Source organism: Pinus tabuliformis, chromosome 3_1 (genome assembly GCF_031772625.1).
Source record: "Pinus tabuliformis cultivar Carrire ecotype Pingquan chromosome 3_1, CPIR1, whole genome shotgun sequence".
NCBI classification, from domain to species: domain Eukaryota; kingdom Viridiplantae; phylum Streptophyta; class Pinopsida; order Pinales; family Pinaceae; genus Pinus; species Pinus tabuliformis.
This window is the reverse complement of record NC_142301.1, coordinates 346,535,023-346,560,000: the sequence shown is the minus strand read 5'-3', so window position 1 is coordinate 346,560,000 and position 24,978 is coordinate 346,535,023.

Below are 24,978 nucleotides of genomic sequence, written 5' to 3'. Positions count from 1 at the left end.
GTGGAAACATCTAGCGAACATAATTGTGCAATTACACCTCTTTGTTCCTTTTTTAGAAGCTTTGTCATACCGTTAGAGCTGATTATCTTTCCCGGTTTCCCTGCAATACCCCTTAATTCAACTTCCTTTCCTTCCACAGAAAATTTCATGAAAAGTTCTTGAAAATTAAAAGCTATTGTATCCAAGGATTGTAGCCATTGGACTCCTAGTACAACATCAGCACCTCCCATTGGAATGGAAAGCATTGGGCTAGTCAATGCATATTCTCCCATGGATAGCTTGATATTATGGCACTTTCCCGAGCAATTTATTGTTCCTCCATTTGCAACCATCACTTGACACTCTGGTGTTGGATATAAGAAGCAATTCAATTCTTTTGCTACCTTACAATGAATAAAATTGTGGGTACTTCCTAAATCAATCAACACTATTACCTTTTTCTTCTTGATTTGTCCTTCTATCTTGATGGTTTGAGGAGTGGTAATTCTCGCCTTTGCATTACAAGATATGGTCAGATTCATTTCTTCTTTATCTATGATTTGTTCCTGGAGTATATCCTCTGCTTTTGACCTTTCTTGCTCCTTTTCTTCTTCCTCTTCACAATCTATGTAGAATAATTTCTTCTCAGCATACTTATGACCTTTAGTGTATTTGCTATCACAACTGTAACAAAGCCCTTTTGCTATTTTTTCTTTCAATTGTTGTGGTGTCAACCTTATAGGTTGTGGAAGACTAGGGGCAACAACACTTCCATCTTTATAGTTGTGAGTGGTGTGCTTCCTGGTTGCCATAATTTTGCTTTCCATTTTTCTTGCTAACCTGAATGCCTTCTCTAATGAATCAGGTTCCCAAAGGCGAACATCATGTTGGATATTATCCTTTAAAGTCCCTATGAACACATCAATCTTATGCTCCTCTGGAATATTTTTTACCCTTATGTTCAATTTTTGGAACTCCTCAATGTGCTCCATTATTGAACCCTTTTGTTTGAGACTTATCAATTGGCTAAAAAAAGTGTTGCTTTTTGTATCCTCATAATGTGTTGTCAATTCTTCTGTAAAAATTGCCCAAGTGATAATTTGTTTATGAGATCAAAGCCATTGATACCATACAAACTGATTTGGTTCCAAATATAAAGTTGCAATACGTAGCTTTTGTGTGTTTTGCACATTATTGAGATCAAAAAATTGCTCCATCTGTAATATCCATGTTGCGGGATCCTTGCCATCAAACTTCCTCATATCAATTTTTGGCATATGGTGGGTCTTCGATCCAACATTAGGGTCTATGGAATCATGATTAACATTTCTTTTTTTCTCATCATGAGTTTCCTTTACTGCCCTTTCACCATTAGTGACCATTTCTTGTAGCAACTTATTCATATTTATCTTCAATTCTTCCATGTCTGTCTTCAAATCTGTCTTCCAATCATCTATATTAGCTTCCATTCCATTCATCTTAGCTTCCATGCCCTTCATCTTAGATTCCATGCCATTTATCTTAGCTTCTGTTAGCTTTTGTGAGACTGACATTTGTTGCACTTGGTCTTGTAATTTTGATATATCATGTAGCATTTCTTCCTCTTCTTCATGAGTCATGATACTACTTTAAAGTTTCTTACTAGGTGTTTGCATTTTCTTTCCTCTGGGCATCAGTTACCGATAACAATGCTCTACTATTCCCTTTGAATTCCTTTAAAATGATTTTTCAAACCAAGCTTAAGCAAAAATTTAAAAAAATCTACACACCTTTTTTCACTTTGTAGGAGCTCGATATTTCCTCTGATGTATCTTTGTAATTTCTGATCGTCCAGTTCTGAAATTGCGACCTATAGTAGCCCTCTATGTCCTCTTTCCAATGCCACTAGTCTGATCCCAATTGGATTCTCCAAGGAAGAGTTATATCAAATCTCCCACAGTGACCTGATTATAGACTAGTTCAGTAGAGCGAACTTGTATGACGTGCCACGTGTCCCTGATTCGGCCTTTGGCTATGAAAAAGATATACAAGAAACTATAGTCCGTCCTATTTCTGTAACTTCTTATGAAATTTCAATCCGATGCTCAGAGAGAAAGTTATGACGATTTTCCCCAGGTCACCTGTTTGGAATGTAATTCAGGAGTGCAAAAAGACCAACTTCCTTAGATCATATCTCGGTAAATATAGCGTAAAAAGCTCTGAAATTCAGACTCGAGGTTTAGCGCGATGTCTTCGCAAATGGGTTTTTTTTTAGCTTCTGAAACGTCGCAGAAAAAAAAGTGCTAGCGAAAATTCCACGATGACCTGTTTGGAGCGAAACCGTAGAATCCAAAGCTCTGATACCAAATGTTATGAAACCAACTCAAGAAAAGATAGAAAAGATAGATCAATGCCTTAGAATTCAGCCTCTTTGAGGGGGCAACCTCATTTACATTACATAAATGAACAATTATTGGATGATTCAAATGACAAAACCTCCTTTGAATATATAAGAGTATAAGGAGTCACAATATAACCCACCCGACCTAACAATAATAATATAAAGCCACAAAAATAACAATAGAGGGATTCTATGGGGCACAGTAATAATAATATGGGGATAATAGGGGCACAACAATGTTAATAAGGGGTACAACTACAATACTAATGGGGTAATCACTAGTATTATAGGGACCCAACAGGCTATTTCATCAAACTGCAAGGCAGTTGCATTGCTACCTATTACAACAACTAGACTATCCCACAAATCTGGTAGAGAACACAACAAACTAATGCACTTATCTTCATCTGAAATTTTAATATCAACAGATAATAACTGGCTTACCACAGTATTAAAGGCGTTCAGATGCTTTGTCACCGAGTCTCCATCTTTCATCCTCAGGTTATACATATTTTTCCATAGGAACAGTTTATTCACCAGACACTTAGAATGGTACAAAGTCCCTAACTTGTCCCATAAAGCCTTCGCCGAAGCTTCCCTTGATACATTCATCAATACTGAATCTGAGACACACAATCATATTGTGCTCTTTAACTTCCCATCCAACTTCACCTAGCCTTCAGCTGACATTTCCATTGGTTTAGTACCTTGATCTACCATGATCCATTGTCTTTATCCACTAGCAAATCCTCCATCTTGAGTTTCCACAACTCAAAACTCCAACCATTAAATTTCTCGATCTCTATCTTTCCACTGCTCACCATCTTCTTTCACCACAAGAATCAATCCTATAGATCTCCCACTGAACAATGTCTACCACAGGCCCGAGCAAAACCCCTCCGCAGCAAAGGTGTTCCCTTGAAGCTAAAACAACTCTAATACCAAATGTAGGTTTTAACCCCGTAGAGAAATTACCTGCATATTAATTCTAAAAACAGAAAATAAACAATAATGAGAGCATAAAACATAAAATAGATATACACAGAAATTTTCCCCTAGAGCCCTAAACCGAGACTACTAGATTGATTTTTCATTATATTCCTTTCAATGTTACAATACATATATATACATTCTGAAGCATCCATAAACCCCAATCCATTAACCCTGGATTAGAACATAACCATAGTTCCCTTGAACGGATCTACAAAATATCATGGACAAAAAACCATCATGCTCAAAACCATAGGTAGGTCCGCCCACCTAATATAGGGTCCAAAAAAAAATTCTCAGGGCGCTGCCCCAAACCCTGTACAGGGGGGCTACCGCCCCCCCACGCATGGGGTAGTCGTGGAAAGAATATAACACATGCCCAACATACTCAATTTCTCAGTGTTATGCCAACGACCCTGGGATTTAAGCCACTTTTTCAAGCCTAGAGCCCATGTCACTGGCCAAAATTGAATGATAGCTTAAGATCAATCAAAGAATAGGGAAACAATGATGCAAAATCAATAAGTTAAATAAGACCTTAATCATACCCCTACTAGCCATGCCAAACATTTCATCAAGCATATCATCAACATGTGTAAACAACAAAATTAAGTGTAGGGATCTCATACTTATATGAGAATCGCTATGAACCATTGTTCCCTCATGTCATTTGTTGCATTATCATCTATTAGGACATAGATACATTATCCATTCATTTACAAGAAAAAACATGTTGAGAGCCATACATAGCTTTTTTTTTCCCTTTGGAAAAAACGTAATTTTCATTAATTGAAAAAATTACATATTATATATGCAAAAAGCATATGTTGTAAGAGGTGATGCCTATCAGATAAATAAGGTTCCAAAAAGAGATCTAATGTTGATGCCTTTTGTCCTCGCAGAGAGGCATCATTTTCTAATGTATTCTTCATGCTATTTTATCAAAAATGAATAATTGTAGCCATGTAACGTGTCCATAGGTCTTGCTGAAAATGAGAACATATGAATATTTACAAACGGTAATTTAAAACAAAAAATATTAACATGATCTAAGCTCTATGAGATTTATAAACATCTATGTCCATGAAAGGCTGATGGTAGAACTGGTAAAATGCCCCCTCTCTATGTTCTTGGATCATTCAAGTTCCAGATGGCATGTGCGTAGCTTCTTTGGATAATCTCTCAACATCTACATTTTGTTCCCTGTAAATGTGATGACATGTAAATGTGTCAAAAAAAGTGATAAGACGATGAGCCTCATCCAGAATATGTGTCAATGTGTATGCAGAACATCTAGTTTTTTTGTTTAGCCATTCACAAACAACTTTTGAGTCCCCAAAGAGTTGGAGGTCTCGACATTGGATTTCCAGTGCATATTTTATAAGTTATTTTGCAGAGGATAGTTCTGCAAAATTATTCATACCTCCTCCTAGACCCACCTAAATGTGGAAGGAATGAGAAGCGATGAGGTGAAGTATGGCCCCTCCCCCGCATCCTTCCTCCTATGCAGAACCGTCAAAATAAGCCCAAGGCTTTGAATGATTTATGGATTTGGGTACGATGGTTTGGGGTCGAGCCATCTCCTCGTCATCTGGGGTGAGGGAGTAGTCGGAAATGATATGGGATGTCATGGAAGGCCAGTGTGGAGTGGAGTTCGGGAAAATGAGTTTATTGCGGGCGATCCATAGTTCCCAGTAGATGAGTAAAGGGAGGTTCCTAAGCTTTTTTGGAGCAGCACTTAACCACCAGGTTGTCCAGGTCTCCTTCACAGTCGCACCTTGCCACCTTATCGGGGATGGAATCACGGCTGATATCGATTGCCAAAGGTCTTGAGCAGCCTGGCATTCAATAAATAGGTGTGAGGTGGATTCATTGTTACATTTGCATAGGTGGCACCAGAAAGGGCCGTGATGGGCTCGCTTGAGTAGATTGTCCCCAGTGGGGATTTTGTTTTTGAGTATGGTCCACATGAGTAGTCTGCTCCTAGGGGGGGCCTTAAGCTTCCACAAATGCTTCCACCATGACTCTAAGGCTTGTGGACGATGATCTTCAGCTAAGGCAAGGTATCCGTCCTTAGGGGTATATTTCCCAGCTTTCGAGAGTGCCCATATGACTTCATCTTCTCCTTCGCCGATCCGGATGTGAGCCTCAGTGAGGGCCCTGATGAATGCATTCCACTGTTGTGTCCATTGATGGGGAATGTTCAATCTCTGGGCCGATTTCCAGGCTTGCTGAAATAGGGTGGAGTGTTCAAGGTCCACTATGTGGCCGATATGGGTAATATTGATGTCTCTGAGAAAGGATCTAAGATCGTCTGGAAATCTGTGGGCATTCCCGCATCCAATCCATGGATCCACACCAATCCTCACATTCATTCCAAACTATATTTTCCATGTGATGCAGCCTCTAATGATGTCCAAGGATTTTATTACAACCTTCCATATGATTGATACCCCTGAGAGGAGTCTTTGTGGTTGGCTTAACCAATCCATCAGGTTTGAGGGGGCAATGTATTTTGAAATGGCCACCCTTGTCCATAAACTGTTTTATGTAACAAGTTGCCACCCAAGTTTCGCTGCCAGAGCAGTTGAGAAGTCCTCTAATTTCTTAATGCCCCATCCTCCCCATTTCTTGGGCAAATTTAGGGCCTCCCACTTGACCCATGCAAAAATTCTACCTGTCTGTTGTCCCTTCCAAAGGAATTTGCAGCATAAGGCCTAGATTCTTGAGATTATACCCCGAGGGATCCATGCCAGAGACATCCAATAGACTGGGGTGGCCTCCAGAACAGTTTTGATGAGAATGAGTCTGCCCACCCTAGAAAGGTATTTGTAGTACCAAATATTAAGTCTTTTCTCCATCTTGGAAATAAGCCAAGCCCAATCTACTACTTTATACCCTAATGGCTTCAGCTTGTAGCCCAAATATCTGAGTCCATCTTCCTATCTAAGGAGAGTGTACTGGAACCTTTGCTGCACATAATGGATTTCATATGGGGAACATCCAACCTCTATGAGGGTCGACTTATTGCTATTTACAGCCATACCAGTGGATGTTTGGAATAGTGCGAATGTGTTCTTCATGATTGTCAAGTCCCCTATGCTTGCATTAAGAAATAGCAAGACATCATCCACAAACAGCAGATGAGTCAATGTGCACCCTTCCATGATTTTTATCCCCTTTAGCCTACCCCTTCTAAAGTCTTCTTTGACCAGCTTGCTGAGTCCTTCCATTATTAGGAGAAACAGTAATGAAGATAGGGGGTAACCCTGTTTGAGACCTCTTTCAAAATAAAAGAAAGGTGAAGCTGCTCCATTGATTAGCACACGAAATGGAATGTTAGTGATGTAGCTCATGATCCATTTAATGAAATCGAAAGGGAACCCTAGGTGGGTTAGAAGCATTCTAATATACAACCAGTTTGCTCTGTCAAAGGCTTTAGAGAGGTCTACCTTTAAGATCATACCTTTGATTTTCTTGGAGTGCAGAGAGTGCAAGACCTCCTGGGCAGTTCCCACTGGCTTGTGAATTTGTCAATCTTGTAGAAAGGCGAATTGCTCCAGTGATATATATTCGGATAAGATGGGCCGCAATCGATTGGCTATGATCTTAGCCAAGATCTTATAGATGCAATTACATAATGATATAGGTTTGTAGTCGTCAAAGGTGGAAGGATTGTCAGATTTTGGAATGAGAGCGATGAAATTAGAGGTGAAGGATTCATGAATCTTGCCACTAGTTCTAAAGTGTTCAATAACCTTAAGGAGATTAGCCCCCAGGGTTTCAAAAAAGGCTAGATAGATCTTGATCAACCATCCATCCAGCCCCAGACTCTTGTCCTTATTAAACCATTTGAGGGTGGCTTCTAATTCACCTATAGTGATTTCCTTAGTAAGTTCCCTGCTCACCTCCTGATCCACAAATCGAGGAAATAATTGAGCTACTTGTATGATTTCGACTAGATTTACACTTGGGGGGGCCCTGTATATCTGTTTAAAGTGTGAGGTCGCCAAAGATTCCAGTTGAGGGAACGTATTACTAATGTGGCCTTGCTCATTCAAGAGCTACCAGATGGTATTAATAGCTTTCCTGCCATTTGAAAACTTATGGTAGAACTTTGTATTCTCATCTCCCTCGTGCAACCAGATTTCCGTACTTCACAGCCCCCATGCTTCTTCACAATCCATTAGGATTTTCCTCCTGGTGGCATATAGCTCCATGAGTTTTTCCTTGTGTTCGATCGATCTGTAGATCCCATCCAAGTTATTTTCAAACTCAGCAATTTCCTTTTATGCATTCAGTAGATTTTGATCATCCTTTATTCTCTTGTTATGAGCCTAGACTTTGGAGAGCCTCTTCATCTCAATTAGGTTGTGGGTGAAACCCTTTATTATGTTCCCACCAGCATCTGGGGGATGCGTCTTCCAGAAATCCATAATCATACACATATGTGGGATCCTTTACCCAAGAGCAGTTGAAATTGAAAGGTCCCTTGGGTTTCTGAGGCCCCCCACTGATCTCCTTGAATATAGGCAGATGATCAGAGATTCCTTATGATCCCACCCACTATCTATGGAGAAGACCCAAGGTGTGAAGTCCTTCCTTTATGAGGAAACAATCAAGTCTTCGAACAAGACAGTCCTCCCCAACTCTATTGTTCCTCCAAGTAGGTAAAAGTTTGGTTGAGGGGATTTCCAACAAGTTATGGGAATCCAAAAGGTTCTCAAAATAGGCAGATAAGGAATCCATTTGAGCATGATGTCCCTAGGATTTAGAGTGACCAATGGAAAAATTTAAATCCCCTCCCAAGATTAGGAATTCCTTCTGAAATACTTCTGAGTTGAGGAGATGGTCCCAGAAGGCAGGCTTGTGATGGCATGACCCATATACATTTATGACTCGCACCTCTATACCCAGATCATATGAGAACAGGTTTTCCCCAATACGCCCATGTCCTCCCCAACAGTTACTGAGATTGATGGAGCGCTTGTTGTATCCCAGGGCATGTCCTTCGGATCTTCCATTAGCATCTAGGCCTATAAAGGTCCATCCAGGGAACATAGCGTCAAGGAGGTGAGTAATGGAATCAGTTGGCCCCAAGGTTTCTTGAAGGAAGATGACATCGACGGGAGTGGTAAGGATCAGCCTGCGAAGGGCTAGTTTTTTATCGGGCCTAGCCAACCCTCTACAATTGAAGGAGACAATCTTCATGGGGGGAGGTTAGATGAGGGGTTCGATGCTCTAAGTGCCCTGTGAATGGTTGATTGCCTGCCCAAGGCGATCTCGCCTCCGGCCTGAATTTGTGCCTTTGAGAGGGAAGAGGGTCGTCCCCTAGGAAGCTTAGGAGGGAAAGGGGATAGTATGAGATCAAGACCAAAATGATCTGGGGCCTTTAACTTTTGCTTAGCCTTGGATCATGTCTGATAATGCGGGGAGGGAGGCCCAACTTTAGGTAATGGTGTGATGTCAGGGGGGGATCCCAGAGAGATGGGGTGGCGTCAGAGAAGGTGTGATCCGAGGTGAGAAAGGAGCATGCCAAAGGGGAATGGAGGGGAGTGACACTGATTCCATTAATTTTACTAGGAATAGGAATTTCATTTAAACCATCATATGTAAATAAATGAGAGGGATTAGGAGAAGTGGAATTCATACCCGAAGAAACCACCGCCCCAACAGCCGCCCATGCCCTGGTGAGAGGAGGAGAGGGATGTTGCACAAAATATTGTCACCATGACATTCTGCAATCAATCTGAGTCTATCACCACTCATACGTTCCTCCTTTGCAAGTCTTAAACCTCAGTTCTTCATGTCAAGCCTTGAAAATAAGAGAAAGCCCTTAAAAGTCTCTAAAACTCTGGTTCCGCACTTTCTCTTAGCATTACCTGCAGTCCCACACCTAATGGTCATGTCCTCTGCGTACCTGACCGCTCTGTTTCTATGTAATGTGTGCGGACCCCTGTAAAAGTCAAAAAGGCGCAAGTACATTCTTAAAAACTCACTTTGAGTCATTTCTAGAAGCTTCTAGAAGGAATCTTGAGGTGGCAAGTTCGCTCCTTTAAAGTTCATGCATCCCATACCTTAAGGAGCTAACCCCTTGATGTGAGGAGCTTATCCCTTTGAAGAAGGACTCTATCCCTTCATAGGTGGACTTGTAACCTCCTTCCTTTGCACTATAAAATGAAGCATTGGGTTGGTTACTGGGAAGGTTGAAAGCTAAATATTTTTGAGGTGAAATTCTGTTGGAACTTAGTCTTCCTAATTGAGCTTTTGTGAGGAAAGATTACATACCTTGTTGATCTCATTTGGAAGAGTGTGAGGCTTGTCAAAGTAGAGGAGATTCCTATTTTAGACCCTGGGAGGATCTTGTACAACATCAAGGCACCAAAGGTTGTAAAGTTCTTCTATTTTCAAAGTTAATACAATCAAGTTTATTTTTCTCAATAAGATGTGTTTTATGGTTTATTTCATGGATTCCTTGATCACCATGATTAATATGATTTATTATATTGGCTATGCAGGTGTTATTTGATGTGTGCTTATTTGTGATTGCAGGTTCTCAAAAGGAAACTCTTTCGGATGGTCAAAGCATGGCTGCCACAAACTAGCGTTGGACTTAAGGTAGGGTCTAAAACAACTCTTAGTTTTTATTAATGAATCGCAATATATTTAGAGAAAGGTAGATTTGATTGTCCTGCTTGTTGCTAGATATCTGTTGATACTAGGGAGATCGGTCTTGTCCGCAAGAACGATTTATCTAGCCGACAAATAGGCAACTCCACTGGGGATCGAACCCAGAATCTCTAGTTTGGCATTCAATGGGTAACACTGCTTCCAAATCGTAAACCAGTTGAAAAAGAGTGAAACCAGTTGATGTTTTTACTGAGGTTCGATATGCCCAGAATGCTGAAAATAACATGTTATGCCAATTCGACCTATGAATACCAATGATTCGTCGGATCATAGTGACTAGAAATTTGTTGATAACTTCAACCAGACCATTAGCCTGTCGGTAATATGGAGTAGCTATCGTGACACAGGCCAAGTTGATCTGTTAGTTCAGTCATCATGATGTTTCGAAAATGACTCCCATGACCAGTGATAATCACTTGAGGAACACCGAATCTAGCAATTATATGATTGAAAACTAAAATTGCAGCAGTTTTGCTGTAAACCTCACTATTCTTGTCTCATTTGTGATGAGGAGCATTTTACAAGGGACTACCCACATCGAGCGAGGTTGCGAAAATCGTCAAAGGTTCTCAAACGCCTGTTGTCTTAAAGGATCCTTTTCCTAGTCAAGATAGTAAGATGATTGGTTCTTCCTCAAATGCCTCAGAAGAACTCATAATGATGATGTCTCATGTCAGGATTGTGTTGCGATCGCAAGATTATGGTAGTAAAAGTCATGTTGGTGGTAAGGAAGTTGAATCTTCTAATTCAAACCCATCAACTTCAACTCCTTCTGGTTCTGATCCACTACAGATCAAGAAATCTAACCCAGACTTAGTAATCAAACTGCCTGCTAAAGGTATACTTCGAAAGTCAGCTTTCAATCCACATGCGAGAGCTGCTCAGAATTATAACATTGTTGAAGACTTAGCTATTTCCCATTCAACAATGTCGGCTTTGGAAGTGCTGCAATCATGTCCAGCATAATGTAAATTACTTTTGTCGGCGACAGGAGCTGTTGATATTCGGGATTCGAACCTTATAATCTTCGATTTAGAGAATAGTACACCTCGCCTACCTCATCAAATGGCTTTCCAGATTCCAGTGTTAGTCAAAAACATAGCTTTCTTTAGGACTGTAATTGATGAGGGAGCTTCTATGTGTATTATGTCGATCCAGTGTTGGAGATCGCTTGGTTCTCCTACACTCAATCAATCCCCAACAATTCTAAAGGATTTTGATGGTCGTGGGTTCCATCCTTTTGGCATTTTACAGGATCTACCTATAGGGGTTGAAGGCAAAACTGCAAATCTAGACGTGGAAGTGGTTGATGCCCCTCTAGATTACAACCTTCTCTTGGGTCGCAGCTGGTCTTATGCTATGACTGTTGTTGTTTCATCGGTCTTTCGGCTTATCAAGTTTCCTCATAATGGAAAGATCGTTGCAATAGACCAGCTAACTTATTTTTCATCCGACCCAACCTCTTCTGAAAGTATCCAACATGTCAGTAAAACAACTATCCCTTACAAGGATGTTGGGGTAGGATTGATTAAAGGTTCTAGTTTACTAGGAACTTTTTCCTTTCCTCCTCCTAATGTATTGCCTTCTACTACAACTATTCATATGATTTCATCGAACACTATTGATTTTGATGATCCTTGGATCATACCTTCCGAGTCTGAGGTGGATGCATTTGGTGATGCGATGCCTTTGAGTCCTTATGAAATTGCATATCAGGTTGTACAGTCGTTTTCTAACCCTTGTTCAACCAAAATTGATCTAATGAATGTGGTCCATGGAGAATCACTTTCAATATCAGCCTCAGCTTCAACAACTTTTTCTAAGCTTGTTCATACTAATGAGCAGATTCGTGAACTTTTGTCTGTTGATGATTTACCATGGGAAGATCTTCGTCATCGATCTTCGTTTTTACCTGAGCTTGATCATTTTGAAAATGATTTTTCATCTATTTTACTACTGATTATGTGAAAGAACCACAGAATCCATTGCAACATCCTGATTCTGAGTTAAATTTGGGAAATATCTCTCAAACGGTTCCTATTGACATTTTAGTTAAACCAGGAATTATTGAAAACATTCATATAGGTGCTTCCATTACGGACGATGAACTCCAAACTTATAAAGCCCTATTTCAAGAATTCCGCGACGTGTTTACCTGGCCATATGAAAAAATGCCAGGAATCGATCCATCAATTGTTGTCCATGAAATTAAAACTTACCTGGATGCTAAACCTATCCGGCAACGTTTGCGTCAGATACATCCGCGAAAAGCTGCTGCTATTAAAGCTGAAGTTGAGAAATTACTTCGATCAGGTTTCATTTATCCAATTCCCTTAACGGATTGGGTATCGAATATTGTTCCTGTTAACAAAAAGCAAGGAACGATAAGAATATGTGTCGATTATAGGGATATTAATTGAGCTTGTCCTAAAGACAATTACCAAACCCCCTATATCGATCAAATCATTGATGATTGTGCCGGCAGTGAAATATTCTCCTTTATGGATGGTTTTTCCAGTTACAATCAAATCAACATACTCCCTGTTGATCAACCAAAAATAGCTTTCATTTGTCCTTGGGAGACGTTTGCTTATTGCAAATTGCGTTTTGGATTAAATAATGCTGGAGCAACTTTTCAAAGAGCTATGTCTTACGCATTTCATGACATCAAGCACATTGTGCAGCCATATCTCGATGATTTAGTTGCCCATTCATTACGCAGAGCAAATCATCTCACTCATTTACGATCAATCTTTATGAGATGTAGGCATTATCGAATTAGGTTGAATCCACACAAATGTTTTTTCTGTATAGAAACGGGTCGTTTACTGGGATTTGTTGTTTCAAAAGCTGACATTCGTGTCGATCCCTCGAAGGTTGAAGCTACTGTCAAATTGCCTCCTCCTTCGACTCTTCGCCAACTCCAAAGTTTTCAAGGGAAAGCAAACTTTTTACGTCTTTTCATTCCTAACTACGCCAAGATAACAAAGGGTTTTACCAGGTTGTTGAAACAGAATACTCCATTCTTTTGGGATGAGATAGCTGACAAATCTTTTGATGCACTTAAACACGCGTTGACCCATGCACTGTTATTGCATCTTCCCAACTACAACCATGATTACTTCTTGTACCTCGCCGCTTCTCATTCCACCATTGGGATGGTTTTAGTTCAGGAAGATGAATTCAACAGTGAACATGTGATTTACTATCTTAGTCGAACTCTGAATCCGACTAAGCTTAAATATTTGCATGTGGAGAAATTGGACTTGGCAATTTTTCAAGCTATCTAAAGATTTCGTCATTACATCTTATTATGCAAAACTACCATAATTTTTGACTGTAACCCTACGATCTATATTTTGACCAAAAAATTGCTAGGGGGCAAGTATTCCAAATGGATAGTTATCCTACAGGAATTTGACTTGGAATTTTAAAAATCCAAGGCAAAGAAATCTTTGGTATTTGCGGAACTGATGTGTGATTTCCCACGTGCTGATATTGAAACTGTGGCGGAAGAGCCCATTGCGAACGAATCCTTGTTTCTTATCATTACTCTTGATCCATGGTATGGAGATATCATTGTTTATCTCCAAACCCAATCTTTTCAGCCTAAAATTTCACAATCTCAGCGATGGAAAATAAGTTTCCAATCCCAACAATACAATATTATTGGAGATACACTCTATCGTCATGGGGCGGATTCTGTTTTCCGACGTTGTTTAACTCATGAAGAAGCTGAAAAGGTTCTAAATGACTGTCACTCTGGAGCATGTGGTAGTCATATGTCTAGGTGTGCCACAACCCAAAAGATATTGCGCGTTGGTTATTTCTGGCTATCTTTATTTAAAGATTGTATCTATGTGGTCCGAAAATGCCACAATTGTCAAATATTTGATTGTAAGATGCGTGCTCCACCTATTCCTCTCCACCCTATAATTATCGTCAGTCCTTTTGCAAAGTGGGGTATCGACTTTATCACATGTAACCCTCACTCGGCCGGGGGGCATGCATATATCATCCTTGCGGTAGATTATTTTACTAAGTGGGCCGAGGCGATGCCTACATTTTCAGTAGATGGCAAAACTACTGCAATTTTCATTTTCAATCATATAATTGCTAGATTCGGTGTTCCTCAAGCGATTATTACTAATCATGGGAGTCATTTTCAAAACATCATGGTGACTGAACTAACAGATCAACTTGGCCTGTGTCACGATAGTTCTACTCCATATTACCCCAGGCTAATGGTCTGGTTGAAGCTATCAACAAAGTTCTAGTCACTATGATCTAACGAATCATTGGTATTCATAGGTCGAATTGGCATAACATGTTATTTTCAGCACTCTGGGTATATCGAACCTCTGTAAAAACATCAACTGGTTTCACTCCTTTTCAACTAGTTTACGGTTTGGAAGCAGTGTTACCCATTAAATGCGAAATTCCGTCATTGCAAATAGCCATAGAATTACTCCCAGCCACTTCCGAAGAGGAGAAACGTTTGTTGTACTTCGCTCCGCTAGATGAGAATCGATGTGACGCTGCATTAGCAATCAAAACTCATGCCAAAAGAATAAAAGCTCAATACGATCGAAATGTTACACGCCGTAATTTTTCAGAAGGAGACCTAGTCTTACTATACGATCAAGCAAACGATAAGCTAGGGGCTGGGAAACTTGTACCTATGTGGCATGGTCCTTATGTTGTTAAGCGAAATCTGGAAAAAGAGGCCTATGAATTGGTAGATTTTGACGGTGTCTCTTTGGGTAAACCAAGAAATGGTCTTTATCTGAAGAGATATTATGCTTAAATCTAGGTGTGGAGATTTTTGTTAGATTAGTTTCTTTCTAGCTGGTGTGTTTTAGATTAGAAAAGTGTGCCAAGTTTAGAGAGTGTTTTTATCATTATTCCTGTTTATCTTGATTTTACTCTTGATATTGCAGATGTCGACATCTCTTCAAACATACATTGGTTTCGCTGATGGTGCTTGTTGTAATACACGGAACATTTCTTCCGCAGCTTGGGTTATCTATTCACCCTCTGATGAGTTGGTATCTATGCATGGGGTAAGCCTCGGTCAAACAACGAACAACATTGCAGAGTATAGTGCAGTGATTGAGTTATTATCTTAATCCATCTCATTCAGGATTCAAAGTTTGATTGTTAGGTTAGATTCTGAACTTGTTGTATTACAACTTAAAAGAGTTTATGACATTAGAAATCTAGTGTTATTAAGATTATTTTTGAGAGTTCGTCTCTTGGAACGTGAATTTGACTACATTGAATATCAGCGTATTCCAAGATATTTAAATACATTAGTAGATGCAATTGCTTCTTGAATGTTAAATAGAAATTTACAATAATCAAACAGTAAATTTAAAAACATTCCATAACATGTTATACAAGATAGCTTGTAATAGTGATATAGCATAGCATAGAAGTGTGTCAAATATACATCGTCTTCGATCATAGGTTAAAAAACACCTTATAATCAGCAAAAATGATAGTACAAAAAGCAAAAATGTCATATGAGTCTACAAAGGCGATCATCCTATCACCGGTGATGATCACGATAAGAAACCACTGCTCGGGCCACCCTACAAAGGAACCTCTTGAAAGGTCTTGGGACCCCAATCACATAGCGTTGTAACCTAAGTGGAATATCATCTATTCTAGTCTCTGGAATATCTGTTGTCAAACGCTCTAGATTGTTTTCCAATTCGGTTAGGGTCTCTGTAGATTCGTCCCGTGGGGCCGGTACTGCTGCAGCTGGGTGTCTCCTCTCATAGGGCCGGAGAGCGGCTGGTCACTGTGGACCCACATCTGCATTTGAAACTTTTATTATCAGTTTTGGATGATTTAAAAACAAAACAAAAAAAGTTAAAACTTAGAAAATGTTGAGAATGATTTTACCTGAATCATCGCACTGCTCTCCTGGTGGAAGAGTCATGTCTGGGTCACCACGATAATCCATCCCAGCATATGGAAAATCCTGAATCACGAAAATTTGGTTCTCCAACCAACAAAAATACTCAGGTGGAAATCGAACAACCTCTGAACCCTCCTCAGGATGACGGGCCATAACTGCAACCCAACGCATTAACTTAGGCTCTCAGGGAAGTCCAACCTCAACGGAGAGCTGTTGTGGGACCAACATTGGGACCCTCTCTAGACCAAATCTCACAACTAGGAAACCATATCCAAAGTTTTTTAGTTGTCCGTTCTTTGCTCTAGTTAGTTGGCCTTTTACATTCGCCAACACAGCTTCGCACCAGTTGAAGATGGTACCTCGATAACAGTCTACTGCCATTCGCATTTGGGATCCAGTAGCTACATGTAGTGTTGCGCTTCCGCAGAGTCTGGTGACAGTAAATGCAATCACTTTAAGTTCAAGACGGGAGATAGGATTGATATCGATCCCTTTGTCCTTTGTTTGGTCATTACAAAACTTTAGTCGGAGACTATCGACAGATTGGCCACCTGGCCTAGTCCCGAAAAGAGATAATCGTTCACCTCCCTTGGGCAAACCAGTCAAGAAATAAATGTCCTCTAGCTGAATTTCGAGCCGGTGGCCACCAATAATGAAACACTGGTCTTGTATGTTCCACCTATCTACCAACCATTACAAAAAGTCTACTTAGGCCCTCATGCCGGGTATGGCCCAGAATTTAAACAGTCTACATGCTCTCAATGCATCCAATGAGGGTTGATAATTTATTTTGGCAAGGTCCACATCCTCATGCTCATGTTCTCGCCAAATAAGCATTTTGTATGTCCTACATTGCACAAAAGACATATTAGAACATTTTAGTTCAAATTTTTTTTGGGCGGAAATGGAAAAAATTGAAGTTTTAAAACTTATTTCACGGGGTCTGCACCCGCTAGTTAGGGACAGTGCGTAGGTCCACAATCATCATAAGCAGAAGGTGCGAAACCCTGACTCTTTCCTTTGTAAAAAAGTCGGGGTCCGCAGGGTCCACATGTTGCACCTGCGGACCCCCGCGAACGGATTTCTAAACTAATTTTTCCCTCAAAAATCAAAATGGAAGCCTAAAAACAAAATGCAAACGGTTGAAATGCAAGATAAAGATGATGTGGATTACCTGGAACTGACGGTTTTCGATTCCAACAGACGGATTTTCTGCAATCTTCACAGGAAGTTTCTTACCCAAAAGCTCTCTCTTCTCACTCTGAAATCAAACAGTAAAAATGAATTTACAAAAGCCCTTTTTATAAGGTTTTTTGAATAAATGAATTTTTAATTCGTTTATTTTTCACTTTAAAAATTTAACTTTTTGATGCATTTTTATTTATCTTAAATAGGTACGAGTAATGTTTTGAGTTTTTGTGCAGAATATTGGATTTTTCAGGAGAAATTGATCATTTTCAACAAAAAACATTAGAGTCCTCTTTAAGCTCTTTTCTGACTCGTAAAATATGAAAAGATTGCCGAGTTTTTCTTTTTAAGCTCATTAAAATGGAATTAAAAGGACAGTCCACTTACAACTCTTTTCTGACCATATAAACATGAAAAGATTGCTAGGCTTTTGTCGTTTCAAGTTTGATATTGGTTACAAAATGACGTGTCTTTGATCGCTTGTTTACTTTTTCGGATCAAGGACATTAATTATGAAAAGTACTCCTTGATCGTAATGGTCAAGCAGTTCTCTCAAGTATTTTATACTTTTTCGGGCTTGGGGGACACAAATTTACAAAAAAGGACAACCATGGAGTTTTCTTAAGTTTTTATTCTGACTCCCTAAAATTGAAAAACACCAAGTTTCTCCTATATTGGACTCGTTAAAATTTAACAGTAAAGGACCTGTTCAATTTTAAACAGGAACGAACCACTCCTTCTTAGAGTTCGAATTTTAAACTAAGTTGGACTCATCTGAAGGATGAGCTTATAACCAAGCAAATCTTATCATCCTCAAGCTTGTCAAAAATAAAGAGGTACTTGCCAGAAATGGTGGGGGAAAAGAGAGAAAAATGAACCTGTTTGTTATACTTTGTGTTTTATAAAAGCATTTAACCACTCTTGAACATGACACTTTTTGTTCACCTGGGTTGGGAAATCCTTTGCCTAACAGTTAATCAAACCATATTGAAAGTCTTCAGCCGGTTTCTGGGTATTAGCTTTGGTCAATTGTCACCAAACCATCTGCAGTGTCGTTATGTGTTCAAGAGGTCAATTCAAATAAACCATTCATCTGCAAAATATCTGTCATCCATCTTGACCATCCCTGAGTTAGTCCTTGCCAAATATATTTCTTCAAACTTGATCTATGATTTCGTGTTGTGGGACGGATCGCTTTCTATCGACTTCAGCTCATTATCTAGGAAGATGATCTATAAATCGTCAGTACCTTGGAATATTCATGCCTCAAAGATAGGTTTCTCACCTTTGACGACAGGTTGCATTGTTGACCTTCGATCAAAGGATTCTATGACATGTTCGACATCAGCTCATCTATTCACATTTCATGGATAGTACTGAGTACTTTGAGAGCCAATGACATTACTGGTCGTTTCTCTCACACTTGTCAACAGTTCACATCATTGACTGGTAATCAAGTGGTTTCTACCATGTTCGACTTCGACATATTCATTCACATGGATAGAATCGTACTAGTTCGGGAAGCAGAAATCAAGACCCTGGATCTAGTTTCCACCATCCAAGCTGCAAGGAATTTTGTTATTCATTATACAATGGACTATTCATAAACAAATGATTGCGCCCATAATGTATCTACATATGTCTATACTTGTGATGTATTACAAAATCATTCCTGTATCAGAGCAGTTTAGTTAGTTTTCTAGTCAGTTTTGATCTGAGCATGGGAATGCCTACCTTAGGGATGCTATGTTTACATATATATATTTTGTATTGAATGTTTTTACAGGTTCCGACTGGGGTGTCCACAGGATGATCCTTGAAATGATAAAGTACTTCACTCTTCATACATGAAAGACTTCTATTTTCATATATTACAGACTTCGCACTTTAGGGGGCAATCTTTTGCACAAAATATTGTCACCATGAAATTCTACAATCAGTGTGAGTCTATCACCACTCATACTTTCCTCCTTTGCAAGTCTGAAACCTCAGTTCTTCATGTCAAGCCTTGAAAATAAGAGAAAGCCCTTAAAAGTCTCTAAAACTCTGGTTCTGCACTTTCTCTTAGCATTACCTGCGGTCCCGCACCTAATGGTCATGTCCTCTGCGTACCTGATCGCTCTGTTTCTATGTAATGGGTGCGGACCCCTGTAAAAGTCAAAAAGGCACAAGTACATTCTTAAAAACTCACTTTGAGTCATTTTTGGAAGCTTCTAGAAGGAATCTTGAGGTGGCAAGTTCGCTCCTTTAAGGTTCATGCATCCCATACCTTAAGGAGCTAACCCCTTGATGTGAGGAGCTTATCCCTTTGAAGAAGGACTCTATCCCTTCGTAGGTGGACCTGTAACCTCCTTCCTTTGCACTATAAAATGAAGCATTGGGCTGGTTACTGGGAAGGTTGAAAGCTAAAGATTTTTGAGGTGAAATGCTACTAGAACTTAGTCTTCAATTGAGCTTTTGTGAGTACATACCTTGTTGATCTCATTTGGAAGAGTGTGAGGCTTGTCAAAGTAGAGGAGATTCTTGTTTCGGACCCTGGGAGGAGCTTGTACAACATCAAGGCACCAAAGTTTGTAAAGTTCTTCTATTTTCAAAGTTAATATAATCAAGTTTATTTTTCTCAATAAGCTGTGCTTTATGATTTATTTCATGGATTCCTTGATCACCATGATGAATATGATTTATTATATTGGCTATGCAGGTGTTATTTGATGTGTGCTTGTTTGTGATTGTAGGTTCTCAAAAGGAAACTCTTTCGGATTGTCGAAGCGTGGCTACCACAAACTAGCATTGGACTTAAGGTAGGGTCTAAAACACCTCTTAGTTTTTATTAATGAATCGCAATATATTTAGAGAAAGGTAGATTTTCTTGTCCTACTTGTTTCTAGATATCTATTGATACTAGGGAGATCAGTCTTGTCTGCAAGAACGATTTATCTGGCCGACAAGGGAGGTCCAAGAGGAGGCCTGCTGCGTTTCTTTGGGGTCCCCTGAGAGTGGGCCATGTAAACTTGAGATGGATCGGCTTAATTCCCTTCGTCTTTGCTGGGGGGCTGCTCCCCCTAATCCTGTACTGTCTTTGGAGGAATTGTCTGCCAAGCTTCTCCATTTCCTTTCTTGCTATTGAGAGGGCAGTCCCTATAGAGATGCCCAACCTTGTGACATCTCCTGCATCTCAAGGGGACCCCTTCATAGTCCAAATTCTGTCTCCAAGAGAAATTCCGCCATTGAATCGTGATAAATTCCTGGAGCCCATCACTGGTATCAATGTGTACCAATATTCTTGCATATGTCATCCTTCTTGTCGAGAGATAGGATTTATCATACTCCAGGTAAGTTCCCAGGGAGTTCCCTATGCACTTGAAGATGTCTTCTAACCAAAACTGTAAAGAGAGGCCAGGTAGCCTAACCTAAAGAGGGCTTGCTCCAAGGTGTTCTCATTCTGGATCGAAAAGTGGAGTCCACCTATGCAGGAGCACCGGTGCCTGTTCAATATGCCAAACCGTTGAAAGTACCCAATTGGTGTGCTCTACTATGGAAAAGTGAAGTGCAAACCATCCTCTGACAAAACTTTGGACAAACGGTGATTCAGCCAAATGATGCCCCCAAACCTCATTCGCCCACTACTTCAGCCTAGAGGTGTTGTAAGACCAACCCCTAACTCTTCCTACCAACACACGGTCGGTTGTATCCATGGTCTCACTCCACTGAAAATCCTCACCTAAACACAGGAAAACCTCAAAAGCCTTTGGTCTCAAGACCCTCGGTTTCTTTGCTTTTCGGGTTCCTTCATCAAGAGAGGTAGTCTGGGGGGCACCCTGGGTAGGGTTAGACTCAGATGCAAGGACGTCTAAATGGGGTTCAGATGGGAAGACTCCAGAGATGGGGGGAATAGCAGTAATTTTTCCAAATGGGGGGCGCGAGGAGAGTGGCACATGATGCCCAAGAGAAAATATGGCAGGGTCGCTGGTGAGAGATGTTGAAGGGACACGGGAGCCAGCAGAGGATGGGAAATATGTGATATCCTCTGAAGAAATTCCAAGGCTAGGTTCCAGGGTTTGATCCACAAAGTTTAGGGTAGATGGTGAAAGAGGCTGAGCAGTGAGATCTGGTATGGAGGGTGATGCCTCTGAGAGGGTAACCACCAAGCATGAAGGCACTGACATCGAGGAAAACGAAGCAATTGTGTCAGAGAAATAACAGTTGTAAGGGTTGTTGCTTGCCAAGTTTGTCTGGGGAGATGTCCAGATGGAGGTACCCGCTAGTGGGTCTTCCGAGTAGTCTACTAGGTCCTCCATAATTGTCACAATATTCCCGTGCCAACTACCTCCAAAACTAAAGGATGCCTGTCGCTGTAGTGACCGAGAATAGGCGGGGTAGAGTAGAGGAGGGTGTGGGTAAACCCTAGACAGTAGGAATGAAAGAAATACCGTGACGATTCATATGAGAGAAGAGGGTATGTTACGGAACTAGTGTACGGTAGGGTGGTGAGGTGAAGACACAGGAGGCCGTAGATGCTAAATAAACTACAAGGTCCAGGAGAAACCCTAACCCCAGTCGGTTCTCTGTTCCGTCTCCTCCATCGCATCCTTGCACACCAAAAATGAATTTTTATTTACTTTCGAGTTTATTTTAGAAGTGTATATCCATACATAGCTATTGTCATAAAACACATATATAACTAGCATAATAACAACAGAAATACTCATGAAAGTACAACCATATATACCACATATAATCCATCAAAATGCTCATAGAAATACAAGGAGAAATAACCTTTCATTAATGATAAAAAAAATCAAACTCGGGATGGGACTTCCATGTTCCACCCGACCATAGAATGGCTCAGCCAAATCTCTCTTCATCCATTCACCCCCATGCCATATTCCAATCATGAATGTGGGACTCAAACCAAAAGAACCAATCAGGGCATATCGAGGCTAAACCACCTCACCCTCATGAATAAAAACTAGGCTTTACTGTAATCCATCCCATACCACTAGTCCAACACAATGAACACATCATAACAGGGTTTACCGTTATCTCCACCTTTTGGCTTATTGGGGCCTGACCCAGGTTCAGAGTTAATTTAGTCAAACAAATCTCGGTACTACTGGCCCTTTCGGCAACAATTCGTGGAGCGCAGACTGAGGTCTCACCTGAAGTAGTATGGGAGGGTGCTAGAACTAGGTTTCCACACCCTAGAGATGTCCGATGAGTTCAAGTGGTCTGCAGTTTGACCCTGCGCGCAAGTTGCTACGCATACCTTCCCCTACCTCGCAACCTGATATACTGCCTTCGCACAGCCCTACCGAGGGTTGAACGTCACGCTGTGCGTTATTACCCAAGACCTCATTGGTGTTCCAACATTAGTTATTTAAATTTTCCTACTTGAGTGCTTTAAGTATACTTAACAATATAAACCATTCATACAGGTGTGCGTAGTAAATAAACAATATATTTGCAAATCATATCAAACATGCATTAACCCAAGAACAGATACATATAATTATGATAAAATTTCTCTTTATTAATTCCTTCCTTGGTTACAGACTCGACTCCACCCTGCACACTCAGCTGCAAGGGTCTACACACTCAGCTACAGACTACTAGGCCTCTGCGCACTCAGCTGTAGAGCCTTCTCCTACCCTACAACCCAAAGACACACTTTACACTTATGACTCTATCACTTAGACTTGTTACTCTTCTCTCTCATATTTTATCTTTTACACTTAGAGCCTCGCTCTATTTATACAATCCCATGGTCCGCGTACCATGGGTAGGTCTATCTAGTCAACATTACATTACAAAACTAGGGCAGACAACCCTGTGACTCTATTATACTTTCACGCCCCGCGCCCGCAATTCGCAGAGCTTTATAACAAAATTTAGTAAAAACTTGGGCTTTGAGCCCCAAAACATTCCTTGGGGGGATTCCATGCCCAACACCACCCAATCACTAGGCCAACAAGCATGTATTCCATCAGATTTCTTCACCTACACCATGAGGAATTTTCCTATCTCCTAGTCTCTCAAGATTTACTGCAATCCAAACCTGGATCACTAGGACCTAAACCGAGACCCCAATTTCTCAGGCTTTAGCACAACCCACACCAGATCACTAGGCCCTAAACCGAGACCCACTCTCCAGGCTTTACCGCTTTTCCCAACTCGGGATTACTTGGCCCAATAGAGGGCAAACCACCTCTACGCTTTAAGTATATCCTGCCATTCACGAGCAAGGATTCCTAGGTCATATGAGGCAACACAAAATCCATCTTTACCGCAACCCACAATCTGGTTCAGTGGCTACTAGGCTATGTGTTCTATCATTTTGGAGATCCATCTCACTCAGTTTTGAATCCATCTGGCAATACAACTCAACTAAAACATGAGAACCCCATCACACCATGGCTATCCAAAAATGGCAGGGCTAGGCTAAAAACACTGTTACACCTAGAAAAACCCATGCAACGACAGAAAAACAACCACATGCAATACCATGCATGCAAAATCTAGCAAGGAAAATACACATGCAAATCAATACCTGCAAAGAATCAACGCTCTCCATAATTAATATTAACGTAATATCAACCCTGCCAATAAACATAGTTCCATATAAAAAATGATGCATGTTCTAAATGAATGCTACTCCATATAAAATAACGCTCTCCAAATGAACGTTGTTCCAATACGCTGCATATATTCTTGCTCCAATCCAATACATTTTCAGTGCAATCCAATATGCTTCTCCAATCACTGCTCTAATCCAATACACTGCTCCAATACATGGCATACCAATATGCTCCTATGTTCTTTATTAATAAGCTTGTACCAATTGAAAATTCGACCACAATGAATGCAATGAGTTGTAAAGGAAAGATAATTAACACTAGGAAACTTATTTGCAATGTTCTTCCATATATTGTAAACATTGGACTTAGCATAACAATAAGGGTCAAAAAGGGTGGGATCTAATGGAGAAGGTTATTGAACCTGCTCTCCGTGTTGGCGCAACTCATCAGCCCAATTATTTGGGCCTCAAGGACGATCACAAGACAGGACCTCGCTGCTCCCATAGTAGCTTTGATGATGGCACTGCAAACTTCGCCAATCAGATGCCTTTCCGAAATCGCCATGAACCCGAGCATGATATCCCAGAGGCGAATAGACTCCTTTGGCAAAAGATGATCACCCCCTATCTAGCTCGAAGATTATTTTATGGATCGGGTCAGATCCCACCTGATCTGATCACCTAAAGGCCAAATCGACCCTCACATTGGCCAAATCCAGAAGTATCTACGAAATCTGGATTTACTCTTTGAAAATCTATTGACATTGAGTTAAAATGCAAAGGAGGGTTTCTTGAGCAGTTGGGTAGTCTACGTTTTCTATGGCGCTCGGGAAAATTAGATGTTGAACTTGGCTCTAGGACGATCGATTGGCTCTTGTTGTGGACAGATTTGTCTTATTGCTTAAGGCCAAGTAACCATGCCCCAAATCTACTGCACCTTGTGATAGATTGGTGGCCTGATCTCTCAAAAATAGTAGATCGAGATTTGATGTTGACAGATATGTACCACTCTCTTCGGATTTGAGTATTTCCACATCACGAAGTCTAGAGAAAAGGGTGGAGGATTGAAGCAAAGACGGGGAGAAGGCGATCTCAATCTATGGCAATGGGACAACGAAGGTAAAGAATATGGCTAGCATACCTATTATGCAGATTCCGCCAAGGTTACAAGGTTTCGGTTTTGTCCCTGTTTCACAGATTTCTACATACAAGGGGTTTATTTTTCCTTAATCTTTCCAAATCCTCATAAAA